The sequence below is a fragment of the Protopterus annectens genome, chromosome 3.part0 (genome assembly GCF_019279795.1).
Source record: "Protopterus annectens isolate FY-2018-M chromosome 3.part0, PAN1.0, whole genome shotgun sequence".
NCBI lineage: Eukaryota > Metazoa > Chordata > Ceratodontiformes > Protopteridae > Protopterus > Protopterus annectens.
Genome location: NC_056731.1, coordinates 1,824,903,748 through 1,824,916,497, shown reverse-complemented (window position 1 = coordinate 1,824,916,497; position 12,750 = coordinate 1,824,903,748).

Sequence of the window (12,750 nt, the reverse complement as noted above, 5' to 3'; positions counted from 1 at the left end):
TAGTTAATGTTCTGAAGACAAAATAATCCAGTGTCATGATAGTCAGGAACAAGTTGTCACATTTGCAATCCCTACATAATAGGAATTGTCACACCTATAATCCTCACCATATAGCTAAGTGTAGTTTCTAACCATGGGAATCTGTGAACCTACAGTAAGTGTATTTTACATCAGTGCCTGTTACAGAAAACATTTCTGGAACTGTCTAGAGGAAGTGGATATGCACAAGCTGTATACATAGCTTAATTGTTTTAATTGATCATGATTATCTGCTACAGAGACAGGTCAGTTTCCTAAATTTGAGGGCACAACTGCCTGCAACTATTTACAAGACTTATTTATTTGTTGATATTTTGTGGCCATGGTGATGCAGAGGTTAGCATTACCACCTCACAGCAAGAGGTTGTCTGGTTCGATTCTTGGCTAGGGTGCTTTCAGTGCAGAGTCTGCATGTTCTCCTTCTGGTCACATGTTTCCTTTGGGAGCTCCAGTTTCCTTCCACATCCCAAAGACATGCTGCAGGTGGATTGGACACTCTAAATTGGCCATAGGTGTGAGTGTGTGCATGTGTGTGCCTTCTGTGGAAGGCTGAGTGCGGGGCTGCCAATTTGACACCGTAAAACTCCACTGTCAATCATTCTGTGGACCATTGTTCAGCTGTGGTAACCCCTAACAGGAAAAGTTGAAAGAGGAAGATTTATTTATTTATATTTTATTTACACTTTGTTGATGGGGTTAGTCCAACTGGACCAATGACCTTTTTTCAGAGGAGACTCAAAATGACATTCATATTGATTAGAAGAAATTCAACCAGGACTCCAGGGAACTTTCTCTGTACTCTTTTTTAGTAATTGTCATAAGATCTTTTATATCCACGTTAAGTATATTACTGTTGTAATCATAATTGTAGCTAGGCAGGAACCATGTTGGGAATTATGTAGCTGACTCAGTGAATGGAAGCACTTATTTTGTCTCCGTTATGTTGGGAAATGTACCACCATTTCCATGAAAAAATATATATGACTATCAAGTGATATATTTATTTCAAGTGTGTGCAATGAGACCCGAAAGAGCTCGGCATGTGCTAGGTCTAAGGTAAACTACAACATTCTATAACTGTGAACTGATCAGAAATAAATGATGAAAGATATAGCTAACTCTCAATTCAGAATGTTCCAATAATAATAGATGCCAAAACGGGTACATTATAAGAGGTTTGCAACAACATTTGCATCATAAGTCCTAGTTAATGTTCTGAAGACAAAATAATCCAGTGTCATGATAGTCAGGAACAAGTTGTCACATTTGCAATCCCTACATAATAGGAATTGTCACACCTATAATCCTCACCATATAGCTAAGTGTAGTTTCTAACCATGGGAATCTGTGAACCTACAGTAAGTGTATTTTACATCAGTGCCTGTTACAGAAAACATTTCTGGAACTGTCTAGAGGAAGTGGATATGCACAAGCTGTATACATAGCTTAATTGTTTTAATTGATCATGATTATCTGCTACAGAGACAGGTCAGTTTCCTAAATTTGAGGGCACAACTGCCTGCAACTATTTACAAGACTTATTTATTTGTTGATATTTTGTGGCCATGGTGATGCAGAGGTTAGCATTACCACCTCACAGCAAGAGGTTGTCTGGTTCGATTCTTGGCTAGGGTGCTTTCAGTGCAGAGTCTGCATGTTCTCCTTCTGGTCACATGTTTCCTTTGGGAGCTCCAGTTTCCTTCCACATCCCAAAGACATGCTGCAGGTGGATTGGACACTCTAAATTGGCCATAGGTGTGAGTGTGTGCATGTGTGTGCCTTCTGTGGAAGGCTGAGTGCGGGGCTGCCAATTTGACACCGTAAAACTCCACTGTCAATCATTCTGTGGACCATTGTTCAGCTGTGGTAACCCCTAACAGGAAAAGTTGAAAGAGGAAGATTTATTTATTTATATTTTATTTACACTTTGTTGATGGGGTTAGTCCAACTGGACCAATGACCTTTTTTCAGAGGAGACTCAAAATGACATTCATATTGATTAGAAGAAATTCAACCAGGACTCCAGGGAACTTTCTCTGTACTCTTTTTTAGTAATTGTCATAAGATCTTTTATATCCACCTGCACTGTCACTGACTCAAGCAGATGCAGCCTCTGTTTAAGATCATGACTGTGGTTTAAGATCATCTCAGAAAAGTCTGACATACCAGTGCTTCTACTGGAAAGTCCAGCACATAAAGAATAAGATAAACTGCATAAACAAACATGGCAGCAGATGAAGTCCCAGTAGGAGCCAGTTCAGGCCAAAGATTTAAGAGATACCATCTTCGGTCTGATACAGGCATCAATATTCACTAGAAAATGCCTTAGTAATAATTGTCAAAGCACAGTGGATAATGAAAACAATCACTCTGATGTCAAGAAAGCCCAAGGAGTGTTAGAAAATCAATTACCAAAGGGAGATCTACCAAAATACAGACTTAGAAAATAAGTTTGTACCAGGAGACAAAGATTACAGAAAACTAATCTGGAAGAATGCTGATTCTGATTTTTAACAATAAATGGAATAACATGTAGGGAGAATATGGACTTAAACTCATTGAAAACCTACTTGAAAACAATAAGAAACAATAAGCCAGCACACAAGCAGCTCTAATATAACTGGATGAAAAAAAAAATCAGACATTAATTGGAGTTAGATCTGATGAAGCTAAATTAACGGTAAAAGTGCTCATCTATTTAATATCTTTTATTTTCAATAACGAAGTATCAGCTTCTAAACAAATCATAAGTAATGGATTATTTTGAAGTCTCGGATGAATTTGTCTACAGCTTTCTTTCTTTTTTCTTCCAATTTTTTAGGACCCTCAGCCAACAAACTCATTGTTCATAGAGTGCCAGTTTTCATGTGTGTGTTTGTGTATATTCATGTGGGGAGTTTATAGTAAGTGATTGAAATGGACAAACATTAAATCAATACTGCGTGATGATGGCATATCAAAAAACACTGTTACTCAAAGGCAAACATAATGAAAGAAAAAGGTTCACAAAATGAAAACAGTTTCCTTTTTCAATCTTATAAGAAAAAAACTCTACTACCTTATTCAGACAAAATTTATCTGAATAGTGCCAGTGTTATGGAGGTAGGGGTGGTTTCAAAGGTAAGGTGTAGGGTTAGGCTTAGAGTTAGGGTGTAGGTTAGGGTAAGCATACATTAATAAGACAGACATGGGATTTTCATCCACTGTGCATGCCTTAGTAATGCCTGCTAACCATAAACTTACCCCTGCTGCTAACTCTACAGGTTTACTTGAAAAACTCCTTTCCATAACACAGCCACTACATAAAACACTCAGACACACCACATTCATCACACAGGCAAAATGCTAAATGTATCCCCTTACCTAACCCTTAATCTAATAATATAAACTGACATAAACAATCTCAGAAAAGTCTGACATACCACACACACACACACACACACACACACACACACACACACACACACACACACACACACACACACTTCTAACACTCAGAGCCAAAACTTTCATTATAGCTGAAACTTTTGGCATTAGCAACAGAAATCCACCTACCTGAGATAAACAATCTTCATGCATTCAATAACGATAGTATTCCATTAGCAGTGCAGTCAGTAATATGATACTAGATGGCTTTTCCACTTAAAGGAATACTTTCTTATAAAAAGAGGCATTCCATTAGGTCTGGCAGATCCATAAAGACAGATACAGACACACACACTCACACACACACACACACACACACACACACACACACACACACTCTCAATGTTATGTGTGAGTGGCTGTGTTTGGTGAGTGCATGTATTGGTGTGTATTTGAATTAATTTTAGAAGTAGAAAGGGTAGAAAGGTGGATCAGTAGAAGACCATATCTGAAGGAAGGAAATAAATATTAAATGGTTTAATAAGACGTCAGATACAAATCTCATCTAGGACATAGATGAGATGTCCTATGATGTTGGGAAGATCATACAGTTATGATTTCATTCCTCATGCCAGGTGCTTGGATTAATTATCCAATACTGAATCTACAGGGCAGCATTAGAGGGCCATAACATGCCACTTTGAAGGAAGCATTAAAATTAGGTCATTTTTGTATGAGATGGTTGTATGCCATGTATACAGCATTTGTAGAGCAGGGTAGAGCTAGCTTTATTAAAATCACATTAAATTACACATGACATTAATCCAAATGAAACAAAAATAATCTACATAACATAACTTAATATTTCATACAATTTTAACAGCCCTCTCTAGAATTCCATCTGCAAATAGAAAATTTTGTATCCTATTCCTTATTGCAAAATATTTCTCTGTATCTGCTATTCCAAAATCATTCACCCACATAAACCTATTTTTTTTGCACACAAACTTCTCATTTAATTTCAAACTATTCACATAATCAATAACTGATCATGTTCCTATTAACATTATTCAGATCTAAATGTCATTGTCCTAGCAAGTCTTTACCGCAAAAAAAGAAAGTGTGATCTAATATGCAAGTTCACATTCACTATTTAATCAATAAGTCTTTTCTTTCCATCACACTTATAATTCATTCCATTGTTGACTGTTAATTTCTTGAGTGTCAGCCTCTGTACACAGATGTAAAATCTCTTTTAATATTTTTCATTCCTTATTTTACTGTTTCTCATACTAATCACAAACTATTGCTTTGTACATTTAGCATACTGTTCTTCCTCTTTTGAACAACTGCAATACTTTATCCATCCCTGGTAGTGTAAATAGCCTTATTTTGGCAATTTGAATGCATAGTTTTCCTTTACTGTCCTTCTGTAGAATTCCATAGGCAAATAAACATTTTTGTATCCCTTGCCTTATTACAAATTCTTTCTCTGTATTTTTCATCCCAGATCATTCAAACACATAAAACAAGTATTATTTTATCCTAAGACTCTGCACTTCATTTCAGTTTTCACATAATCAATAACTAATCTTATTCCCATTAATGCTATTCAGTTCTAAATGCATCTAGCTAGTAGCTATAGCTTACAAATACAGAAAGCATTATATAATATTTCTATACATCTTATTTTTCCAACACATTTATAACGAATTCCACTTTTGACTGCTAACTCTTGGATGGCAAACTATAAACAAGTTTTGATATTAAGTACCTTTTAAATCTTTTTCATTCTTTATTTTATGGTTTGTATTGCTAATAACTTCAAATTATAATCACAAAATATTGCTTTGTACTACTAACATACCATTCTTTATCTTTTATATAGCTGCATACTTCATTCCTGTTACTGTAAATAGTCTCTTTCTGACTATCTGAATAAATCTTTGGCTTCTTACTACTATAGTAATTTGCCCACTTTCAGCATCTGCTCCCAAAATTTGACCCTTACTCCCACCATATCTAATTGGGAGAATGTTTTCCCTCCAAATTATTAGCCAGTAGGTTGTTAGCTACTTCTTTGTGATCCTATAGACATATCTGTTAACATGGCTCTCATTTCCTTTCCTCATCTAAAATGCCCAGAAACTTATTGTCATTAGTACATTAATTCCCAATAAGTCATATAATTGTTGTGATGCTTTATGTGTTTCACTAGAATGCTCATTAAAGACAATGCAATATATCATCCTTATGTAACTAAATAAGCTAATCATTTTTGTGCCAGGCATGTAGCAGACACATTATCCAATCGAAGGTTATGTTTTTTTAACAGTATAATCTAATAACAACAATATAGACAACAGATAAGGTATCCAAATAAATTTTTCAGTTATGCCAATGTTAATCTTTGAAATGAAATTTTAAGTGCTGTTATGAATTTTAGCAGGACATTTAGACCCTTTGGAATACCTTGATAAAAATCTGTCCATACCCTTACTTGTCATTGTGGATGTCAAGCAAGTTTAAGTGAGCTACTATTTTATTTAAGTAATAACCCATGACTGTGGGTCTATATTACATAGCCAAACGCTTACATTTTCGAATCGCTAAAAATCGACCTTTAGCGAACATTCAAATGTTCGAATATGTAATAAAAAAAAAATTAAAAAAAAAAGAAATAGGAAAGGGTTTAAGCAGAGGGGCAAGCCCCCTGCACCCCCACACCCCCCCGCTACTTAAATATACCAACTCCGAGATCTCACTTCAGTGCGCTACATTGAAGAAACAGGAAATTTCCCATTCCCTACACTGTAGCGCGATCTTGGAGTTGGTATACTTAAGTAACGGGAGGTGGGGGGTGCAGGGGGCTTGCCCCCCTGCTTACACCCTTTAGGTTTTTTTTTTTTTTAATTTTTATTCATATTCGAACATTTAAATGTTCGATCGCTAAAGGTCAATCTTTAGCGATTCGAACATTTAAGCATTCAGATATGTAATATAGACCCTGTGACTGCATATGGATAATGCTAGATTTACCCATGGTTGGTGTGGTTTGATCATAAGGGTGAAGCTAGAGTGAGCAAACAAAGCCAACTGGGAGTAAATCCAGCATTACCCACACTCAGGAGTGGGTTATAGCTATTACACAATTATATTGTTTAAGAAAAAAATTGCTTGCCCTTCCTAAATAATGTCTTTATATAATGGTGCTGTAGTGTTCCTCCACATTGTCTCATGTTCTTCTACCTTTGATGTACTGTGCATACATATGGGACTTACATTTCCATGCTTGTAGAGTACATCAGTTCTGTTCAAGAGTAGCAATGGAGAAAAGAGACTCTCCATTGCTGTTTTTTTTCTTGGCAGTATAAATGTAAGAAATCAGGAGAAAGCTGAAGATATAGGGGGGACCAGAAGTCTAAAACTAGTCACAGATTTTATTGCTGTTTTAAACTTAGAAAGATGCTTGAAGGAAAGGTTTTCTGTCAGTGTGCATTTTCATTTTTTCAACAAAACATTAATACATGACAATAGAAATATTATAAAAAAGTACATCCCCGGGATTCATGAAGCTTGCGCCAGGCGCACGCATAGCGTAGGCGTTATAACGCCAAATATGGCCGCCGAGCGATTCAAGTATGATCCAATTCCACGTGCACTACCGGCATACACCAGATCTGCGCAGCCCCCAGCGTAGGTATGCAAATCACCCCATGTGCAGTGTTGCACCATGCAAATGAAGGCATATAGCGATTCATGAAGTGATGCAGGCATAGCGTAAGCCCACGGAAATGTAAACCAAAAAACACGGTTTACATTTTCCCAAACATAACATCGGAGCTATGGAAGAGGGCCAGACCCAGGTATCACAACGTGAACATATGCCAATGGCAAAATACACAGCCAATGGCATAAGAAAAAATGCATAACACGTAAATAACAACATTTAATGTCATGTCCACAGTAACGCACAGCAGAACCGTAGGGCATGTGTGCGGAAGCTGTAACATAAAGAAATAATATAAAAATGTTATAAAATCACAACGTAATAGAAAGCAGGTTTACAGCATAACACACAATGGTAGGCATGGAACACCACAACCAAGGTGCTAGGGTTGCTAAGGGCTTGCGATAGTGTTCGGCGCGGTAACTATGAATTAGTAGTCAATGCCATGCAAATGAGGCAGATAATACTGAATCGCAAATGTCCCGCCGGAGGAAGGTTGTACAATATGGCGCAGCTGTATAACACCGAGGAGTGGCTCAGAGGAGATACATGACATCAGCAGAGGGGTGTGCCACTGTAGCACTAAGCACATTGGAGCATTGCAAATCTGGCCTGTCCGTTGCTAAGCAAAGCTGCAGGATAGGGGTGGGGAGGAATCATTTAGCTGAGAGCACACATGGCGGCCAAAAGCGCATGTGTACGAGGATGAAAAGGTGCCCGAAACCCAGTAATCGGATGCATGCGCCGCAAACAATAGCAGAAACAGGAAGGTCAGGGAAAGAAAAGGAAATGCGGAAGTAGGGTAATTGGAGTACTAATGAGCAATCAACACCAATCAACCCATGAAGGCCAATCGAAGGCAGCTGACAAGTCCGCTTGCAGAAACCTGCAAAACAGGATAGGGGAGGCATGTGAATGCAAAGAAAGGAGGGGAAGTATTGGTTTGCAAAGATAGGAGACCTTACACAGCAGAGCAAAGCAAACTGACAGCAGACCGGCAGTAGCACACATAACGGAAGATACGCCAGGTCCAGGAAAGCACAAATGAAAGTAGGCTGCAGGATGCACACCAGAAAATGGTAGGTGCAACACGCAGAAATGTAAAGGGAAGGTCAAGAGGTAATCCACGGCAGGCAAATGTAATTCAACACCAAAGGCACCACAATAGTAGTTCCGGCAGTAAAACACATAACTTAACCTGTAGCTATGAACGTACATACACACCCTATGACATCATCGGTGTTCACAGCACAATAGTATAAAGTGTGTAAGCACCCAACACACACCTGTGTATTCCCAAACACTGCACCATAGGTGTAAACACACGGGGAACTTTTAAAATGTACATGTTGGGAGCTGCCATAGCTGTGATTCATCAGCATGTGTTAGAGACTGACAGTGTTGTGGAGGATGATGCCGACAACCACCGCAGGCCTCGGAGGAGAAGGAGAGTGTTCAGACGAAGGGTAACTTACCAGGGGCTACATGACCTGGAGATAGTAGAGCATTACAGGGTGGACAGGGACATCTTACAGTAAATAGTGGAGCTGTGCCGGCCACGCCTGAGAACCAGAAACAACAGAGGGCAACCCATACCAGTGGACACAAAGGTATGTGTAAGCCTGTGAATACTGGCCACAGGTATCTTTCAAAGGCCAACTGGAGATATAATGGGTATCTCACAGGCATCAGCATCCAGGGTACTACACCAGTTCCTGGATGCCATGTTACCACATGCCAATGAGCAGATATACTTCCCTAGAACTCAGGAGGAGTTGGCCAGCAATATGCGTCACTTCCACCGTGTGGCACAATACCAGGAGGTACTGGGTGCGATAGACTGCATGCACATACAAATCAAGTCACCACCTGGTGAGCAGGGTATGCGCTACATAAACCGCAAGGGATTCCACTCCATCAACTGCCAGGTCATGTGTAATGCCCAGGGCATTATCATGGATGTGTGTGCTGGCAGCCCTGGAAGCTACTATGACTCCCATATCTGGCATGCCTCACAGCTGTATCAGGTATTTGTCAGTGGGGACATCCCACATGGCCATCTCATGGGGGATGCTGGCTATGCACTGGAGCCGTGGATGATGACTCCAATCAGAAATGCACACCCACTCATGCAAGAACACCATAATGAGGCACACGCACAAACCAGAATCATCATAGAGCGTGTGTTCGGGATGCTGAAATGATGGTTCCGGTGCTTGGATACATCTGTTGGATCCTTGCAGTACTCTCCAGGCACGTGTGCCCACATTGTCATAGTATGTGCCATGCTACATAATATGATCCTGCGGAAGCAGCTGCAGCAGGGACAAAATGGTGAAGGCCCTCATAGCCCACCACAATTGCCAAGGCCAGTACAGGCACAGAGGGATTCAGACCATGAACACACTATGCCAGCCCCAGTAGGCAGACGGAGGCGTGCCCAATATGCTTGCACCTTGGCAAAGAGGGAACGTATAGCACATACTCTGACCATGTACGCCCCTACGGACTGACACCTCTCCACCTGCACACACAGTAAAATGGATGGCACACAAACATGACCACCTGTAAATTGTAATGTATAGGTGGCCCAATGTGTGACTCCTACATAGGCAGCCCTCAAGCATTGTAAACACAACAGCCAGTGCAACACGGAATGCCAACACCTGAACAGTAAACGAGTCTTACAGCATATGGTGGTGCTGTGTGCCTGTCACGTTCCCCGCCAGATATATATATATATATATATATATATATATATATATATATATATATATATATATATATATCTATATAGATAGACAGATATATATATAGATATATATATAGAGATATATATAGAGATATATATATATGTACACATATGCATATATATATAATACAGATAGAAAGGGCAATAGAGGGATATATGGTGATATAGATGGATTCAGCGATATCTGCAAACATGATAGATAGTCCAACGACATTCATAACATCATGGAGGTACAAATAAATAGGATACCGCCAACCATGGAACGTGTAACATACCGACATGCGTAACCACGAGGCTGAAAGACCAATAGAACACAGTACCGGAACAGTACATCCGCGAGTAATAGTATGATGATATGAAGGGACGGTTAATCACTGCTGACGGTGTCGAGATCCACGTAGGTACTGTGTTCAACTGTGTCTGTGAGTGCCGTAGTCTGTGTAAGTGTGCATCGAGGGTGCCATGTGCATTTCTGTGTGACTGTAATGTGTGTGTGTGTCCGCAACATGTGTATGTTGGTGCCAAGTCAGAGGCAGACCAGTATGGTAGGTTTGGGTATAGCTAGCCATAGGCATACGGTAACTACCTGTACCACAGTAGGAGGAACATACCCACCCTGGGCAGGTGTGTCCTGACATAAAACAGTACAAAGGGCAAATGTCCAAGATGGTAGGACATAAATATGTCCCATATATAATGTAACAGTCGTATTTAATAGTTATGCCTGTATGTAAGAAACTTAAATGTTACATTCAATATGATAAGTATCCAAAGTCACACAACAATAGGTATGTAGTGAGGATAAAAGTATGTGCTACCTGTGTACTGACCGTGACTACGTGTTGGCCTGTAAACACCGCTTTGTGTCCCGCAAGTGTCCAACAATGACCATATGATAAGGTGGCAACCCATGGCAAACAGGCTCTTTTAACAACACAACCACAATGACTGCAAATATCTGGCACAGAAATACAAGGGATAGCTGTCACCTACACATATCCCCTGATATATCGCTGCAATTACGGAGGTATACAAGTAGCAAGTTCACCTGCAGATGATATAGAAACCAATTAACAACGGCCCAACGTACAATCCCATAACATAAGTCTATTAACTGTTAGCTCTCTAATCAGGGACGGAGCCCACACACATATATACGGATTATGTAGAAATGCAAAGCCCACAAACCGTATATGTTACGTACAACCACCGACATCCCCCACACTAGAAACTAAAGCAATACAAACTGTAATAGCAGCACAAACATCCAGTCAGTCAATTACATCTGCAGAACCCTCAACATACCGTGTTGTAGACACAATTAAAGGCGACATGCAAAATTGCAGGCGTTGTATAATGGAACAAACAGCCATGTTACAGGTATTGATTGCAATACTCCGTTATCAGAAGTTGGGATGACAGGTACACCCACATGTTGAACCAAATACTCTACCTGTCACACACAATCCACGGGGGACATGAATCCAAACTATACTTGTCTCCATGCATAGCAGTTGCAGTTACTCATAACAAAACACAATACAGACTGTCTCCCCGAAGGTAGGGCAAATAGTCAACGCCCAAGAGGAGAATCCAATTATACCCCACTGTCGCCACGTAATTGGTGAATGGAGTAGCTGCACAGCTGATATGCAAGTAATTAGTCACTCAGGAACACCAATTGGCGGGAAGAATCCACATGTTTCAGGTATCGACATATATAAGGATGACTTGCCAGACATTCAAACCGTATGCTCATACCGAAAAACAGTTGAAATACTGTGAGAGAGATAGAAACGAAACGCCGTAACAACGACAAGGTATGTAGAACGCCCGAAATGTAAGGTTATGTATAGCATGATCTGTATTAATTAGTTTTGCTGTATGTATAGCCTGGTTTGCATTAATTAAACGTGTCCACAATGCATAAAGTGGGGAAAGGTATTTATGTAGTGATGTCTTGCTGAGCATACTAACGCTTGTAGAATCTGTGCGTCCAGCAGTGGGACACAAGGTACATAGCACAGACACCAGAAGGGATGCTACACGAGGCCATTAAACAGAACAATGCCATACAACCCACCATCAGTGGTAGGGTATGTCCAACAAGGACGTGCCATAGCAGGGGATAGTATATGTTGATATATTGTCACAGCACGCATGTGTATGGGCAAATAACGTTAATGACATATGTAAGGTGGTCCCGCTGAGCAAGTATGCTTTGCATTATGGGATACTATGTGAAATATGTGTAATGTATAGTATTATAGGTAGATATGAAAGATATTCAACACAGCATAACAGGCATATCATGCATATCACAGGTATCGTCTATTGGTATGTACAATAACAGGATACATATGGCCTGTAGGTATGGGACATAGTAATAGCATGATAGCTAATCTAAATGGAAGGGCTACCAAGTAACCATGCACAAAGGACAAGTAATAGCTTCACAGGTGCATAGTGGGGTACTATGCAGTCTGTCAAGTCCATTTGTAAGCACAACTATAGTGTTCACACTAGTGGCACCTCTCCAGGGTAGTGCCCTGTGAAGAGCAGAGCCAGGTGTCACCTGCACCACTGCACAGTACAGCCACTGCAGTGAACCCAGGCCTACATGTGTCTCCCAACCACCAAGGGAGGTATCACATGAACAGTGCTACTGAGTGTCCCTGCGTGATGTACAGAGGACTTATGTTCCACAGCATGGTGAGTGTCCAGTTTGGGAATGTAACCCAGAAGCACATCCCACTCATTGTGGCGTGTGCGCACATATCCATGAGCATGTTGCTCACAGTGGCCTCTGCTTATGTTGCGTATGAGGAGTATATCCATCAATAATGTTGTGGACATGGGCCCT